The sequence below is a fragment of the Pleurodeles waltl genome, chromosome 3_1 (genome assembly GCF_031143425.1).
Source record: "Pleurodeles waltl isolate 20211129_DDA chromosome 3_1, aPleWal1.hap1.20221129, whole genome shotgun sequence".
NCBI lineage: Eukaryota > Metazoa > Chordata > Amphibia > Caudata > Salamandridae > Pleurodeles > Pleurodeles waltl.
In genome coordinates this window covers 1,888,459,450-1,888,477,514 of record NC_090440.1, presented here as the reverse complement: position 1 = coordinate 1,888,477,514, position 18,065 = coordinate 1,888,459,450, and the positions used below count along the sequence as shown (strand labels likewise).

General features: G+C 41.5%; 1 protein-coding gene across 1 annotated transcript in view; it reads left to right on the top strand.

Annotated features, from left to right (window-relative positions):
• Positions 1–976: 976 nt before the first annotated feature.
• Positions 977–18,065, top strand: part of PARD3B (par-3 family cell polarity regulator beta) — a 2,030,765-nt gene continuing 2,013,676 nt past the window's right edge. The window contains exon 1 of the mRNA XM_069225990.1: positions 977–1,078. The gene's annotated coding sequence lies outside the window, so the exon portion shown is untranslated. The remainder of the gene's footprint in view (positions 1,079–18,065) is intronic.

Here is an 18,065-nt window from a genome sequence, read left to right as displayed (position 1 = left end):
GGATTTACGTTGGAAGTACTATACGCCCACTGAGAATCAGGATCAGCGAGCATATTAGATCACTTAAAAATCGGGATATGACCTATCCTGTTGTGTCACATATGGTAACGTGTAACTCACAGGATGCACATAAGAGCTTTGAGTTCTTTGGTTTTGAATATTTTCCCAATAATGACAGAGGGGGCAATAGGGAATTGGCCTTACGTAGGAAAGAAGCTCTGTGGATTATGAGACTACGGGCGGTGGAATTGGGACTCAACTCCGATAGAGAATTAGAATATTTTTGGGGAGATTATTGATGTTCACATCAATTGATGTCACTCACAATAAGATCTGTATATGTGTATATGTATATGTATATAATGTAGTGTTTCAACTTCTTTGTCTTTCTTCATTTTATTTAACTCTATGTATTATATTGTCTATTCAGGCTGACTTGTGTACGATAGTAACATACATATCATTACATGCATATTTTTTCATGTATTCATCATTTGCATATACTATTTCCTGGTATAAGATGGATTCTATTCATATCAGTAACAATTGAAGCAAGAACCAAAATTTCTCCTAGATATTTATCTATTGTTATGGGAGGTTGGGTTTTATCACTTTATGATTTTTCTTTTTTGATTTGGGTATTTTCTTACTCTTTTGTGGATGTATTGAATGAGATTTGCTATTTATTTAATTTTTCTCTTTACCGGTGGTGACTGATTGAACTTCTTTCATTAGACTCTTTTATATTTTATTTATAGCTTACTATTTACGATTACAGGATCCATATTGAGTTTTGAGCTTACAGCTCCTTTTCCGTTTTGTATACTTGTGCTGTGGGTTGAATCTACATGGAATCAGCAGTTTGGATAATACCTATTGATTCGCAGCTAGTGGACTTGCGATGGTGTGGACTTGCCGCTTTCTATATCCAACGATCGTAGCGATAGTCCCTTTTCTGTTTTTACCATGCCTGGGGCTTATTTAAAGACTTCCGGGTTGGTCGGACCGCGGCTAGCGCACTCGCGGTCACTTCGGCGTCTGGATTGTAGACGCTGACTGGGGGTATCGTGTTCTAAAGGTAAGCTCAGAGTATGCTTTTAACAAACGGTTCTTTTGATATTACAGAGGCATATGTTTGCCTTGGGCCTTGATATTATTTGACAATAGTTCTGGGTTCATTTCCTCCACAGCTTGTTTGGAGATTATTTGGGGCACTTTTGAGTATGTGGATATTTGCGCATGAAGCATGTGGTAGATACTTTTGACTGATTATTGTATGGAATACATCTATCTAATTTGGTGTTGTTAGTGTGTTTCTAATTTCGTTTACTTATATATTTTTAAGCCGGACCCGGTTTCTGTTCACATCTACTGCTACTTGTGGAGGATTACTATTAACTCTTGTTAAAACGGTGTTTCAAGGTAACTTGATGTTTAGTGTGACTGTACTATGAGTTGGGATAACACGTTTTTCACGTGATATGTGGTCTTCTGCATGGCTGTTGGCCTTTATTTCTTTCAGTCGTCGTCACTGGTAATGTACACTAATTTTGTGTTTTTTACGTGTATAAATATAGGTGAATTTGGTGAGACTACGTTGTGGCACACATGACTTTCATATGTTTTTGTGTTTTTTTTTATAACAGTGCACAGGGATATAAGGATAATTATATAACAAGGTTTTAATATGTGATAATTGGTAATACATCTTATATACATTGGTTTCTCCATATCTACTTTTCACTTTTTCAGTCATTTGGGGACTTGTTTGAATCATTTTCCTTTTCTTTCTTTCTGTGGGGTTCTCTATTTACTATGGGGGTTTTCACCCTTTTTTTGATTATAATATCTGAGTATTTTGTTTCTTTATTCAAGTGATTTGTTTATATAATTTACTGCGGGAATATTCTCCTGTGACGAAACACGAGTTGGCTTGTGGCTTTTGATTTGTGTCTTCAAAATACTTTGTGAATCTCTGAAGATTTGATGTGCTGGGACTTCAGCTTCATGATGATTCTTCTTCAATAAATTTCAAGAATTTGACTATGTATTTATGAATGGACTGTGCCTTATATTGATTACGGATTACTGTATTGTAATATTGTATCTACAGTATCATTACATGTGTCTGAGTGCCTCACGCTAGTATTTATTGTTATGGTTCGTTAGCGAACATTTATAGGGTTGGGTGTTGTCCCTTGTGAGGGCACCTTCTAGTGACTGTGTGACCTTTTCCTTTGAGCGCCCTTCTTTCCCCATGAATACACCCCTTAGTGAATAATAAAATAAGAATACACCTGTAATCACTTTAAAAAACAGAGAGCCGGAACATTTAAGCAGATCAAAACCTCTCACTGTGATCTTGCGAAAAAATTGTGACCTTGTATGAATCAACCAAATGTATCTGAGACATGCACAGTGAGAAAGAAAGGAAAACATGCACTTAGATGTGGGTGTTCAGAAGCGACTAATTGATTTGATCAAGAATAGTAGAAACTATAAACGCACTTACTGTGGTAGTTCAAATTTGCATAGCAAAGAATGCTAGGACTATTTAGAATCCCAATGCTTCAAAATTGTATGTCATATTTTTGCCTGAAAGCAAGGGAACACAAAGACTTTGCTAAATGCAGGCCACTGTAGATCTCCAATCTACAAAAGGGGCTACCAAAGTACTCCATACTTACATGGTTTCGCACAAAATCTGTAACAATTTCTATTAGGCTTGTTTGAAGAAACAGACTTCCACTTAGGACCTGTGTAGTCTAAAATAGTAAGGTAGAAAACATTAAAAAGATGAACATCATCTGGTTTAGAGGTAATCACCCAGTGTTCCTCTATATAATAGTTATATAATATGATTTCAAGTTAATACTAATATATCAGGATCTGAGCTGACAATTCAAATTCCAATGATATTGTCAACACCTGCTTGGAACAAATGGCAATTAATTGTTGGGCACAGTGCTGAATGGCTACAAATGAGGTGAGTAAAGCTAATATCAAACATTGAAAGTCACAGAGTTACACGATGAAAGCGCAAAACATATGTGTTCGAGTCAACGCAGACTCTAATCTACATATGTCCAATAGAGGAACATGTCTGTGGGTCTTATCAACCAATAAAATCATCAATAATTGCATACAAACAACCAGCACTTAATTCTAACTGCAGTAGTTGGCCATGTTCTTTCAATTGTCAGTCTTCGTTTAAAATAGGTGTGACCCCAAATGTATATTCCTACATAGTATAGGAACCCTAGTTGATGGGATTTTATGCAGAAAAAGAAGTAGCCAGCCAATGGTATGGAAACTAACAGAATCAACCAATTAAATGACAACATTCTTCACAGTCTGAATTGTTTGACTTTGGAAATGGCCCTTCCTGCAGGGTTATATCCAAACCTTTTGTGTCCCTCCTTCCATTTATCTGACCTATTTGTTGGCTTTAGGACTCTGGGCACTTTACCACTGCTAATCAGGGCTATGGTGCATGTGCTCTCTCCCCTAAAACTTGGTATGACTGGGGTATTTAATTTGCCTGTAAGTCCCTTGTAAAGTGGTATACCATATATCAAGGGCCTGTAAATTAAATGCTACTATTGGGCCTGCAGCACTGATTGCATCACCCAAAGAAGTAGCCGTTCAAACCTGTCTCAGGCCTGCCACCGCAAGGCCTGCATGTGCAGTTTACTCCCACCTTGACTTGACATTTCAAACTATTTGCCGAAATCTAAACTTCCTTTTTATTACACCAAAGTCATCCCTAAGGTAGGCCCTACGTAGCCCCATGGGCAGGGTGCTGGGTAAGTAAAAGGCAGGACAGGTACCTTTATGCTCTGCAAGTCCGAGTAGTGACAAACAGCGTATTTCACTTTTACTACTGGGGGCTGCTTCTCTCATAGGTTAGCACTGCGAATTCCCTTATATACTTTTAAGTGGTAATTTCTGATCTGAAAGGAGTAGTGTTGCCATGTTTGGTATGGTAATGAGAAATGCTGCTTACTGCTGTAGTTGGACTTTACATCACTGTTTAAAAAATACCACTTTTTGAAAGTAGGAATTTCACTGTGTTTATAACTCTGTGTGCTTTGCAGCATAACTCCAATCCACATCCAGGGCAGAGTAATAGCTATACTTTGTGCATACTTTCGAGACATGTGCATACTGACAGTCTTCCTGGACTGGGAGAGGGTGAGGTCGTTCACACCTTCCATGTCAATAGGTTGTGTCCTGCCCTCACACGAAGTGCTGATTTATCCCCTACTGATGTCTGGAGCCATGGCTGAGTTAAAAAGGACTTGAAATGGTTCCTGTGAAGTCACCCATCGCATCAAAGACATTTTTTAGTATAAGTACAGGGGCTTTGCCCCCATATTTTTAGAGCACTTTTGGAACTGGGACTCAACCTCTGTCGGAAGGACTTCTCTATGCTGCACAAAGGACTCATCTGTTCTGCTCTTCTGCTGTTGTCCTGCTGCCTACTACTGGTTGGGTGGCCTAGATGACTCACTGGATTGCTTTTCTGTTTGTTGCCCTGTTGCCAGCTACTCCCTGACCCTATTCTACCAAGGAACTGTGATGCTATCAGGAGAAACCTTCATCCCTGCCATCTGCTTGCTTGGATGAGCTGGCCTGCCACCCTGTATTCTGCCTCAAGTGCCTCCTGGGACTGACGGCCCAGAACTGTCTGAGAGACGCAGAGTCTGTCCCTCACATTCAATTTTAAACTAGCACATTGTAAGTGATTTGTTCTCCACCAAAGTCTTCTAATAGAGCACGTGGAGAGCGCTTCATTGTTTTTCCTTCATGGGTAAAATCTAGCGCATTTCAAGTGCTTTTCAAAGAAGCCCCGAGCAACGTGTGCTCCAGGACAGCAGAGTTTGCAGCTGAGGGAAGCCCTTCTGACACAGCACCCGAAATGCCAGAGCAACTAGGACTCCCCCTTCGCCGGCACGACTACGGAGGCTGCGCAGCCACCACATGCCTGAAGCGGTTGCTGGAGCGCCATGTAGAGCCCTCGTGGTCTTACCCCGGAGGTCCGCAGAAGACACCTGTGAACCCAACGACGTCAGCGCTGCTTTCCCCTTTACCCCCAGGGAGTGGGACTCAATGTGGCGTGGCCGCATCTGTGACCTCCCAAGATGAGGCCACCTTAATCCAGACCCCCAGAGGTGGTGTGAAGCTGATTGGATCAGACAAAGAAAGGTGCTGTGGATGAGCTACATGTGGGTGCAGCTGGGCGTCATTCTGCACGGGTCACAAAAGGGCACTCTTGTTATATTGTGCATGTATTAACATGATTTGTTGCCCCCCCTCCATTTTTATGGAGTGAATCGGGAGGGCGACAACTATACAGTAATTGCTGTGAGGAGGGAGGGTTTTTACCTTACACTGGATGCCCTGAAAAGCCCAAAAGAGCAAAGGTCATCTTGCTGGGTGATCATGACGATTCCCCTCTGAGCGTAGGGATGCTCACAGGTTATGGCTGTGCCTTCAGCAGAGGGAAAGGTACTTTTGCTGAATTTCTGAAGGGTGACCCCCCATTACCATTTCAAGTGTAGTAGGCGCGCAAGTGTTTTTGTGGCCTACATAATTTTTTTTAAATGTCTAAATACCTTTGTTTCACTAAGGCTCAGAAGTTACTGTATAATGCCTAACAGGAGTGCAGGTGCACTACTCCCTAGGTTTTATGAGGCTATTTGGTGATCATTGCTGGTAATGTATGGTGCCTCATGTGTTTTGTCCCCAAACAAGGTTACAATATTTGCATGGATGTGGAGGTTAATGCACCTTTTTGTTCATAGTCTGTTGCATTTTATTCCAAACGTATTCACTGATTAATGTCATTTTGCTGAGCAGTGTTTAGGATAGTTAGTACTATATAACTGACAGCATATTCTCCACAGTATTTATGATTCATGTAATTTCAGTTGGTAATATGTACATTATACTATTTTCTGTATAATTCTGTGTGGAGTCTTTTCTGTGGTGTATTCATTGTGTTACTCGAATGAGTGTGTTGTGCAAACACTTTACACATTGCCTTTGATGGTAAGCCTGCTTGCTCTGCACCAAGCTACCAGAGGGTGATCACAGGGTGTGTAATGTGCTTGCCCTGACTACAGTAGTGGATTCTGCCTGGCTTAGGCGCATACACTAGCCAACCAGAAACACCATTTCTAACATGTGACTATGTAAAGAATGAGCTCACAACAAAAATTAAGACAGTTATGTAACTCTCAGAGGTTTTTAGCCTATAACTTTGTTAGTTTTCATACCCAACATAGCTGAACCCAAGTCTCGGTCTAGTTTTTCGAATCACTGAACACAACTGTTTTTCATGTTCAACATATATTGCTCTAGTTAATCAGTGATGACTTCGTGATTCTTTTTTTCGAAAATCAGGTATTAATTTGCCTCAAAGGTCTTGAATATTGGCCCGATTTGCATTGATGATATCCTTTATTTTCATCATGGCTGACACAGAGTTGCATTCCAGTTTCTGACTCTATTTAAATGGCTCACTTATGCGAGCATTTTCTCAGTGTTGTAATGGACAGACGCGGAAGTCCAGAACGACCGAGACTCTGACACTTGCTTCAATTAAGTAAGTCAGGTTAGCTGACTGCTTCTTTTTCTATGTAAAGTCACATCATTGTCACTTAAGGCTAATACACTCATTTTTCTTCAGGTTTAATCTATTTTTGCTGCAGGATTCAATCGACTGAAAGTAAGTTATTTTCCATATGTACATATAAGGAGAGGTTAATGATCAATATATGGGACACTCTCAACTCATCTCACCCGGTTTTCACTCTGGACAGTTTCATCTAATAGCTCAAGAGTAATTTTGGCCCATTACCAATTGTGTTCTTTATCTATGGCTCCCATACAATGTAGGAATATACGATTCAGGGCTCACCTTTTTTACGGAGACTGTCTACTGGAAGAACATGGTCAACTACTGCTATTAGAATAAAGGTTATAATACCTCAATTTTATACCTTCTTGAATGAATTAGTCAGAATAAATTTGCAGAAATGTTCCCATAAAATATATAGGCCCTCATTACGACCCTGCCTCGATGGCGGTCTCACTGCTGACAGGCCAGCGGTGAAGACCGCCAAATTCAGAGTTCGGCGGTTTGTCCGAAGCCAAACCGCTGATACTCTGCCCATCCAGCCTCTTTTCCGTGGTCCACCAGGCTGGAGGTGAGCACTTCCGGCCTGGCAGATGCCGTAATACCACTAGCGGTATTATGACACCAGAGAAAAAGCTGGCGGTCTTGCATCCTGGTGACAGGAATAAACATTCCTGTCACCAGGATACACTTGCATACACATCCACATACCCGCACACATGCACCCACATACTCACACACACAAACAAACATACCCCCACCCACGCATTTGTGTCATACACCCCCATTCACACTAACATACATACACAAACACCGTACTCACCCACGCATTTACTCCCATTTCCCCCAGCGCATACATACAGTCATACCCCCTCCCCAGCGCATACATACATTCACACCCCATCCCCCCTGCACTGCATGCACGCACTCACCCATTCTCCCCATTCACTCACACAAACATGCACCCCCTGCCCGTCCACTAATACATTCACCCACGTCCGGTTACATACCATGCACATGCATACACGCACCCACCCCTTCCATCCGCTCAATCGCACTCATGCACTCAATCACTCACACCCGCACACATGCACTCACCCCTTCCCATCCACAAATATTCACTCACACACGCAGATACGCACCCACAAACACCCCTCCCCCACATTCACAACATTCACACATGCACTCACACATGCAGACACGCACACACGCCCCTCCCTCGTTTGGTGGTGCTGGCAGTGGAACTGCCGACCCCCAGTACGACTGGTGTCAGAATTCCACCCGTTTTCGAGTAGAATTCAGAAATCAGTCATTATAAAGCAGTCTTTCGGCACCCGTGGCTTACGAAAAGACCGCCAAAGTTGTAATAAGGGCCATAGACAGATTACAATCTGAGTTGATTTGAAAACTTATGTTTTGATTGTACCACTCCTTGACCGTCAGTTTTCGCTACTAGGGTTAGTTTTACCTTTAGCTATTTAGCATCATGCCTATCAGTTAACTGCTGGTTGTTCCTATGGAATCATTGGCGCTTTGTTATTCATTGATAAGACTGCAGACATGTTCCTCTTTTGGACGGCAGATTAGAATTTGCGTTGACTCAAAGACCCATGTTTTGCACTTTAACCATGAAACTCCATGACTTTCAGTGATTGATATTAGCTTTACTTTCCTCATTTGTAGCTCAGCAGTGCGCCCAACAACTAATTACTGTTTGTTCCTAGTGATTATTCTTCATTGGAACCTGAATCCTCAACTCAGATATGAATATCAGTAGTAAATTGCATCTTATATAGAGGCACAGTGGATGATTACCTCTATACCAGATGAAATTCATCTTTTTAATGTCTCCTATATTACTATTTTTGGGCTTCACAAGTTCTAAGGGGAAACCTGTTTCTTCTAAACAAGCCTAATAGAAATTGTTACAGGTTTTGTGTGAAACCATATAAGTATGGAGTACTTTAGTCCCCCCTTTTTGTAGACTAGAGATCTACAGTGGCCTGCATTTAGCAAGGTCTTTGTGTTCTCTTACTTTTAGACAAATCAGTTACCTATAATTTTGAAGCATTAGCACTCTTTGCTATGAAAATTTGAGCTACCACACTAAATACATTTATAGTTTCTACTATGCACAATCATATCAATGAGTCATTTCCAAGCACTCACATCTAATTGCATGATTTATTTTATTTCTCACTGTGAATGTTTCAGATACATTTGGTTGATTCATACAGGGTTATTTTTTTCACAAGATCATGGTGAGAGACTTCAATCTCCTTTTTTCAGGAGCTAAATGTTTTGGGCTCTCTGTTTTTTAAAGTGAGTAGAGGTGTATTCTTATTTTTTTTTAATTCAATCTTACATTATATTTCAATGTTTGGAGGGGGCTTATTGTTTTCACGCAAACAGCTCTGTCCTGAAGATGGTCTCGTGGATGAATATGCTTTGAGACCAAAACGTTGACGCATTACCCATCTTTCTGTTGAACAATTTACAACATTTATCAGAGGTTTTTTTGTTATGTTCATCAGATATGCGATCTTAAGATACATCCAGAAAGTGAGCTCACATAGGCCAACAAAATTAGGTTAGAGTTGTAATGAATTAGTCAATGTTGATATACTTGAAGCATTTTCAATAAAAAATCCTTATATCTTCTTTGTACTTCCAGCTTGATTTTTTATACTCTTTGTTTGATTCTGTACTTTGTTCTAAATACATATTTTTTCATAGATACACCTACTATCAATATTTGTTCTTTTGATTACAAATATGTCATGTTTATTTTATTTGTAATGAATTTAATTCAGATGTAAATGACAGACATCATCAAATAATAGAAAATCATATAAAAATCATTGATAATATCCCTTGTTGGCACTCGTAGCTATTAGAATTTAAAAGGAGCTTCAGAACAATCTAACTATTATTAATATGAAGAGTCATCACACTTTGATCGCTAATGAGGAAGCATAAAGCTGCACCTGCCTCCATGGAAGGACAGCTGACAAATTATGTTATACTGTGCCTCACGCAGCAAACATGGTGCAAATGCCAACTTTATCTTCTGATTAAGAAATACTTTGTTTTGAAAAAAGACACAATTTTGATTTTGATCCACAGAAGGTAATAAGGTAGACCAGTAGTTCCCAAACTTTTTAGAACCACAATCCACTTTTTAGAATAACAAACGTTAGCAACCCGTAAACCTTTAACGGACATGAAGTGGGGCGATTTTGGTAGAGTATTTTCATTTACAGACTGCACATTTTCCATTTAAATGGCTACGAAATTTGCACAGACATACAGTTTTACTGACAAAACTATATAGCATTCCAATGATAATGTGTAGAAATCAGTTTGTTTCAATATTTATCATTTGTGTATTATGAAGGAAGGGTTTTGATTTGTTTTGATCCTACTAACAATTCTGTTTCCGACACACTTTAGAATTACCGAAAACTGCTTCATTTTTGCTTTCCCAACTGCTGGATGCATCCAGTTGATTTACATGTATTTACATTGTGTTGCTTAGTGCAAAAAGCAGCATCCTACATTGTCACATAATTCACTTTTAAAACTCATCTCATTTTGGAGTCAGAGAAAGAAAAGTAAACATTAATCCCTATATTAAAAGAATAAAGCACCCTGACATATGAGTCTGTCTTTGAATCACCGGCAAATGTGACAAGTTAAAAACAGAATTTAAAGCCATCTTTATTTATTGCTCTGACTTTCGTGACCCCCCTTATTGTTGGGAAACACTGACATAGACTATTGCATGAAAACAAGATTTATTTTAATTCTCAATCCACCACCAAATTATTTTGAAGGTACATGTTCGCAATAATTTGAATTGAATGGTTAGATTCATAATTGAAACACAAGTAAGCACCAGCTTTATTTCCTTAATTAGATTTCCCATGTCCAATTTAGTTTTCCAGGCAAGCAGCTTTCCATATCTCTCCCCGTATTCAAAATGAGCTATTCAACTGGCTTCCCGTCATTGCCCAGTGCTAGCCTCCAGTACAGCCTCCAACTTTTCTTTTGTGTCTTGTAGCGTGTCCTGCAGTACTTTTGTTTCATTCGGTCCTAACCTCTGCAAAATCAATTTGCTGTCCACCTTCCTTAATTCAGACTCCAAGTAACTGACCTACTTGTATGCTTTCCTCTTAACCCCCTTCCCTGCCAGGGCTTTTCCCCCTGAGGTGACAGGCCTTTTTTGGCTATTTGGGGCAGTTCGTGCTTAGGCACTCTTAACTTTTTGTCCACATAAGATTCCCAGGCCAAATTTGCATCCTTGTTTTCTAACATCCTAGGGATTCTAGAGGTACCCAGAGTTTGTGGGTTACCCTGGAGGAGACCAAGAAATTAGACAAAACACAGCTAAAATGTTGTTTAAAACAAAATGGGAAAAAGGGCTGCAGAAGAAAGCCTATGTTTTTTCGCCTTGAAAATGGCATTAGCAAAGGATTTACAGTGCTAAAATCACCATCTTCCTGGCTATCAGAAACAGGCAGACTTGAATCAGAAAACCACATTTTTTAACACATGTTTGGCATTTTACTGGGACATACCCCACTTTTAATATTTGTTGTGCTTTCAGTCTCCTTCCATTTAGTGACAGCAATGGGTGTGAAACCAATGCTGGATCCCAGACAGCTAAACATTTATGAAACGTAAGCAAAAAATTCCTACAGAAGTTACAGCTAAAATAAAAAAATATTGACATTGAGGTAAAAAAGAGCCATTTCTGTCCACATTTTCTTCTATAACGTTTTCCAGCTATGGCAGATATTTGAAAGCAATATACCAGTACATCTGCTGGACTCTTCTGGTTGGGGAGATATATAGGGCTTGTAGCTTCGTGAAGAACCCTAGGTACCCAGAGCTAATAAAGAAGCTGCACCTTGCAATGGGTTTTCATTGTATACCGGGTATACAACAATTCATTTGGTAAAACATAAAGAGTAAAAAATAGGTATCAAGGAAACCTTTCTATTTCCAAAATGAACACAAGATAGGGTTTTGAGAAGCAGTGGTTATTTGCACATCTCTGAATGCCGGGGTCCCCATACTAGCACGTGAATTACAGGACATTTCTCAAATAGGCATCTTTTTTACACTCTGTCTTACATTTGGAATGAAAAAATGTAGAGAAAGACAAGAGGCAATAACACTTGTTCTTCTATTCTGTATTCCCCGAAGTCTCCCAATACAAATAGTACCTCACTTGTGTGAGTAGGGCTAATGTGCACGATAGAAAATGCAACATGGACACATCACATTTTTACATTGAAATCTGACGTGTTTTTTGGAAGGTGCCTAACTGTGGATTTTGGCCTCTAGTTCAGCCAGCACCTAGGGAAACCTACCAAACCTGTGCATTTTTTTAAAACTGGACACCTACAGGAATCCAGGATGGGGTGACTTGTGGGGCTCTCACCAGGTTCTGTTACCCAGAATAATTTCCAAACCTCCTAATTTGGCCCAAAAAAACACTTTTTCCTCACATTTCGGTGATAAAAAAAGTTCTGGAATCTGAGAGGAGCCACAAATTTCCTTCCACCCAGTATTCCCCCAAGTCTCCCGATGAAAAAGGTACCTCACTTGTGTGGGTAGGCCTACTGTCCGCGACAAGAAATGCCCCAAAACACATTATGGACACATCACATTTTTCCAAAGAAAACTGACCTGTTTTTTGCAAAGTGCCTAGCTGTGGATTTTGGCCTTCAGCTCATGCAGCACCTAGGAAAACCTAGCAAACCTGGACATTTCTGAAAACTAGACACCTAGGGGAACCCAGGATGGGGTAACTTGTGGTGCTTTCACCAGGTTCTGTTACCCAGAATCTTTTGCAAAACCTCAAAATTTGGCAAAAAAAACACTTTTTCCTCACATTTCGGTGCTGCAAAGTTCTGGAATCTGAGGGGAGTCACAAACTTCCTTCCACCCCGCATTCCCCCAGGTCTCCCAATAAAAACTCTACCTCACTTGTGTGGGTACACCTAGTGCCCGCAACAGGAAATGCCCAAAACACTACGTGGATACATCAAAAATTTCAAATACAAAACTACTTGTTTTTGCGGACGGCACCTGTGTTTTTGGTCCTGGACTCAGCAGCCATTTAGGGAAACCTACCAAATCCAGACATTTCTGAAAACTAGTCACCTGACGGAGTCCAGGAAGGTGTGACTTGTGTAGATCCCCCAGTGTTTTCTTACCCAGAATCCTCAGGAAACCTCAAATTTAGCTAAAAAAAAAATTTTTCCCACATTTCTGTGTGGGATCACCGCACCGGCACAAATTTCCTACCACCCAACGTTTCCCTCAGTCTCCCTATATATATGAAACCTCACTTGTGTAGGTTGGCCAAGTGCCTATGACAGGGAAGAGCCAAAAATGCTTTGAAATGAAAGGGGAACCAAAGCGGGTCCAAAAGGGCAGTTTGAAAAAAAATGTTTTTAGGCCGAGAAGTGAGGCAGAGTTTTTATCGGTATAGATGCAACAATGTTGGGTGGTAGATATTTTGTGGATTCCTGTAGATTTCGGAAGGTTCCATCACAAAAATGTGGGGAAAATGTGTGATTTCAAGCAAAGTTGGAGGTTTGCAGGGCATTGTGGGTGAGAAAATGGTGCGGGGTGCATGTGAAACACACCACTCTGGAGTCCCCCAGATGTTTAGTTTTCAGATGTGTCTAGGTCTCATAGATTTTTCTACATCGCAGTGTCCCAAAGTCTAAAAAGTGTAGCCCACACCATTCCAAGTGGGATGATTTTGAGAGTTAGACAAGCTCTTATGACCTAAATGTAAAACCAAAACCCAAAATAATCAAATGTCCTCCTGCTTGCTGTTGGGATAAGATCCTTTAGTGTGCGTTGGGAGAGCTGAAAGACTGTTAACCCCTTCAGTTGAGGTGGGAGCATAACCATGCCCATACTTGTTGGTAGCCACCAGCCCACTATTTAAAAAAAAAAAATCCTGGCATCTAGTAGGTTTTCTGCCCCCCCGGGAGTGGATCAGGGGTAACTGCCCCATCTGCCCACCGGTGGACAAAATAACTTTGTCCCCATTTATTTGAGGTCGGGTTATGGCCATACCCCCACCCTCTTTTATTGAAATAAATTCTTCCCCAGTGTCTGGTGGGCTTTCTGCCCCCCTGGGGGGCAGATGAGCCTTACAAAAATAAGCTGATCTGCCCCCAAGAGGGGCAGAAATGGCCAATAGTAATGTGCCCCCATGGGGAGTGCCCCTTGCCCAAGGGGCTGCCCCCCAAAAAACACACACTCACACCAATCCCTGGTGCCTAAGTGGTTTCTAACCCCCGGAGGCAGATCGGCCTAATATAAATAGGCTGATCTGCCCCAAAGGGGGCGGAAAGGGCCTGAAATAAATTTGCCCCCCAGGAGAGCGACCGTTGCTCAAGGGGTAGTTCCCCGTCTGTAAAAATGTTTTTTTTTAATCCCTGGTGCCTAGTGGTTTCTGCCCCCCTTGGGGGCAGGTCAGCCTAATTAAAATAAGCTGACCTGCCCCAAGGGGGACAGAAATGGCCTAAAATAAATTTGCCTCCCAGGGGACTGACCCTTGCCTTTCCCTGCATGAAAATGCCCCAAAAAAAGAAATCCCCACTGTCTAGTGGTTTCTGCCCCCCTTGGGGGCAGATTGGACTAAGAAAAATAGGCCAATCTGCCCCCAAGGTGGGCAGAAATGGCCTAGAATAAAATTGCCCCCAGGGGAGTGACCCTTGCCTAAGGGGTCGTTCCCCATCTGTAAAAAATAATAGAAAAAAATCCCTGGTGTCTAGTGGCTTCTGCCACCCGGGGGCAGATTGGCCTAATTTAAATAAGCCAATCTTTCCCCAGGGGGTCAGAAAAGGCCTAATAAAAAATTGCCTCCCTGGGGAGTGACCCTTGCCTAAGGGGTCGTTCACCTTATAACAGTAGACAAAAAAAATAACCCCTGGTGTCTAGTGTGCATTCCTGCAGCCCGATTGCCTCCCTCACCTCCCCACCCCCATACCAAAGAGAAACTAATCACGCTGGAAGCCATGTTTCCAGCGCGATGGAGGCGACTTCTGATGAGCTCTGATTGCACTGGAAGCCATGTTTCCAGTGTGCGCTGACATCATCAGACATCACTGGGGGGTGGGGCTAGTGGTGGTGGAAGGGGAAGCGATTCCCCTTACATCCCTGCCGTGGAGGAGTGAGGGTGGGAGGCCCATGGAGGGGAACGCTTGTGCTCCCCCCATGGGCCTGGTGCAGGACGTAAGGGTTACGTCCTCGGCACCCAAGCGATGCTGCCGAAGACGTAACCGTTACATCCCAGGCACCCAAGGGTTAAAGGATGCTATGCTACTAATTTTCCCCCTCAAAAAAGCTTTAAAATAATCCCACACCCTATCCATCATTGCAGTACCTATATTGACTCAGAAAAACTCCTATGAGTATATGTGAAGTACATTCACAGCATCTTTGTCTACCAGTATCGTATTGTCCAATGTACATCTCCTTGACTCAGCCCCAACAGCTGAATTAAACTCTATTAATACTGCCAAATAGTCTGATATTAGAGCCCCCACATGCTTAAGCTCCTAGATCATAACCCTTATGCTCTGATCTATTAAGAAATATTAAATCCTAGATTGCTGACCATATTTTTTATTGCTAAAGGTATAACCCCATCTTGACCAGCCTGTCCCCTTCATATAATTCACTATATGTTTATTAAATTATAACATTTTCCGGAGATACCATCGACCTACTTTTAGATGATCTGTCTAACACATCATCCAGTGTGAAATCTCCTGCCATTATAACATGGGAGGCATAGTCCTACAACTTTGAGAACATTTCCTGAAGGGGCCCTGCATCGTCTACACTTGGGACATAGTAACCAGCTAAAGTAAAATTTTGGTCATATACTGTCAACTTAGAGATAACCCATCTTCTTACTTTATGTGGAACACTATGTTTGATGGACATATTTAGATGTTTCTTTATCAAGATTGCCACCCCCCCTAGTAGTGACATTCTGATTAGTGCAAACCACCTGTTGGACCCATTTTGTAGAGTTAAATAGGTCCACACACTCTTTCTTAGTCAAATGAGTTTCTTGCAAGATAATGATGTGTGCAGGAGAGTCCCTCAGATAGTGTAGCAATCTTTCTCGTCTCCTTTTTTACTCACAGTCCATATATGTTCCATGATAATATTTTTATAGCAGCTACTTCGCCTCTACCTTCCATCCCCCTGATAGCTGATTCAGGGGCAAGATATACCCTGATTGGGAAAGAAAATATGTCTAAATTTCCAAAGGGTGAAATTAAAGCACCAGATGTATGGTTAGTAGCTTATGGTAACAAACCAATTGAGCTGGTGGGATATATGGAAGCCTCACTGGAGTTCCAAGGTACGGCAGTAACTTCTAAGGTGTATTTTGTGGAGGAGGGTACTAATCTTTTGGGCTTGCCGCAGCAGAAGGATCTTGGTATCATTCTTGATCCGAATCATCCGGATCAAGTTTTGGGGTCACGTTCTAATATACACAATGGTCAGAATGCCAATTTTGTAGAAGAATTTCCGCAAGTATTTAGTAAGAGATAAGGAAAACTGGAAGGGTTTAAACATAAGATTGTATTGAAGCAGAATGCTGTTCCTAAGGCTCATAAACCATGTCCCATGCCTATAGTGGTAAGGGAACAATTGCGGCAAGAGTTATCTAGGCTGTGTGAGCAAGATGTGATTGAGGAGATTGAAGCATCTGACTGGTTGGCTCCCGTGGGGATTGCTAAGAAACATAACGGGGATATACGTTTGTGTGTTGACCTTCGTGATTTGAACGCTGCAATCTGGGTAGACAGGCATCCTTTACCGAATATTGGTGATATGTTGTCCATGGTGAGAGGGGCAAGTGTGTTTTCCATGTTGGATTTATCATCTGCGTACCACCAAATACAGCTGCATCCAGAGTCACGTGCGTTGACGTCATTCATTACTCCAGAGTGGGCATACAGGTTTAAACACATGCCTTTTGGTTTGGCGTCACCGTCATCTGTATTCCAAAGAGCAATGCATCATTTGTTGAAGGATATTTCTTGCGTCACGTATTTTCAGGATGATATTTTGGTGTTCAGACTGGATCAAGCCGAGCATGATAGTACAATGAGGAGTGTTCTGGGTGTTTTGAGAGAGAATGGTTTGACAATTAAATTGGAAAAATGTAAGATAAGTGTGCATGGAGTAGAATATTTGGGTCATTGGATAAGCAAAGGAGAAATCTCTAATTTGGTGGATGCGATAGAGAATGCTTCGTCTCCTGCCAGTAAGGATCAGCTGAGATCGTTTTTGGGTCTGGCGAAGAATTACTCAAAATGTATTCCCGGGTTTGCTGACAAGACTAAACACATGAGGAAGTTGTTGTGTTTGAAAGAACAGTTTGTGTGGAGTGATGAATGTGAAACGGAGTTCTGTTTCTTGAAAAAACAGATTGCTTCAGTACCAGCTCTTAAGTCTTTTGACACCAGGGATAGCATCATCATTAATACTGATGCTAGTTTGGTGGGACTGGGTGCGGTGTTGTTGCAGGTAAGAGATGGTAGTGAAGTGACCATTGCGTTTGCTTTCAGACCGATGAGTTTGGCGGAAATGAATTATTCTGCAATTGAAAAGGAAGCGTTAGCTTGTTGGTGGGGAGTTAACCATTTTCACAGGTATGTGTGGGGAATGCGATTTGTAATTCGGACAGATCATCGACCACTAGTCGAGGTGTTTTCGACTAAAGGGACAGGAAGAGCTACACCTAGAAAAGCTCGATGGGTGGCAAGAATTTTGGAGTACAATTATGAATTGGAATATTTTCCAGGAAAGAGAAATGTATTAGCAGATTGTCTGTCTAGACGTCCTATACAGTCTAATCAGAATGGAGATGATGATCCTAATGAGCTTATAGCAATGGTTGGTGTTGATGTGGGTAGTGTGACAGAGGATAGGATTTCTCATGAGGATTGGGTGAGGGAAGTTAAGAGTGATGTCATGTTGCAAGAAGTGATGAATTATTGTCGACATGGATGGCCACATAGAAGAGGTGCTTCGTCTGATGCAGAGTGTTTCTGCCAAGTTAGTGTGGAATTGTGTGTGGAAAAAGGAGGGATGTTGAGAGGAGAACTTTTGGTGTTTCCGTCAATGTTGCGGGAGCATGTGTTAAAGTTGGCTCATGCGGGTCATTTGGGTATGAGTGCGACTAAAAGACGGGTCAGTATTGGTGGCCTGGTTTAGAAAGGGACGTGAAGCATCATATAAGGGAATAAATGTTGTGTGCGTGGAGTGACAAATCTCAGAAAATGGTTAAGAATTATCCTGTGGAGTCTGATAAGTCTGATGAACATTGGAAGAAAATAGCCATTGATATCATGGGACCATT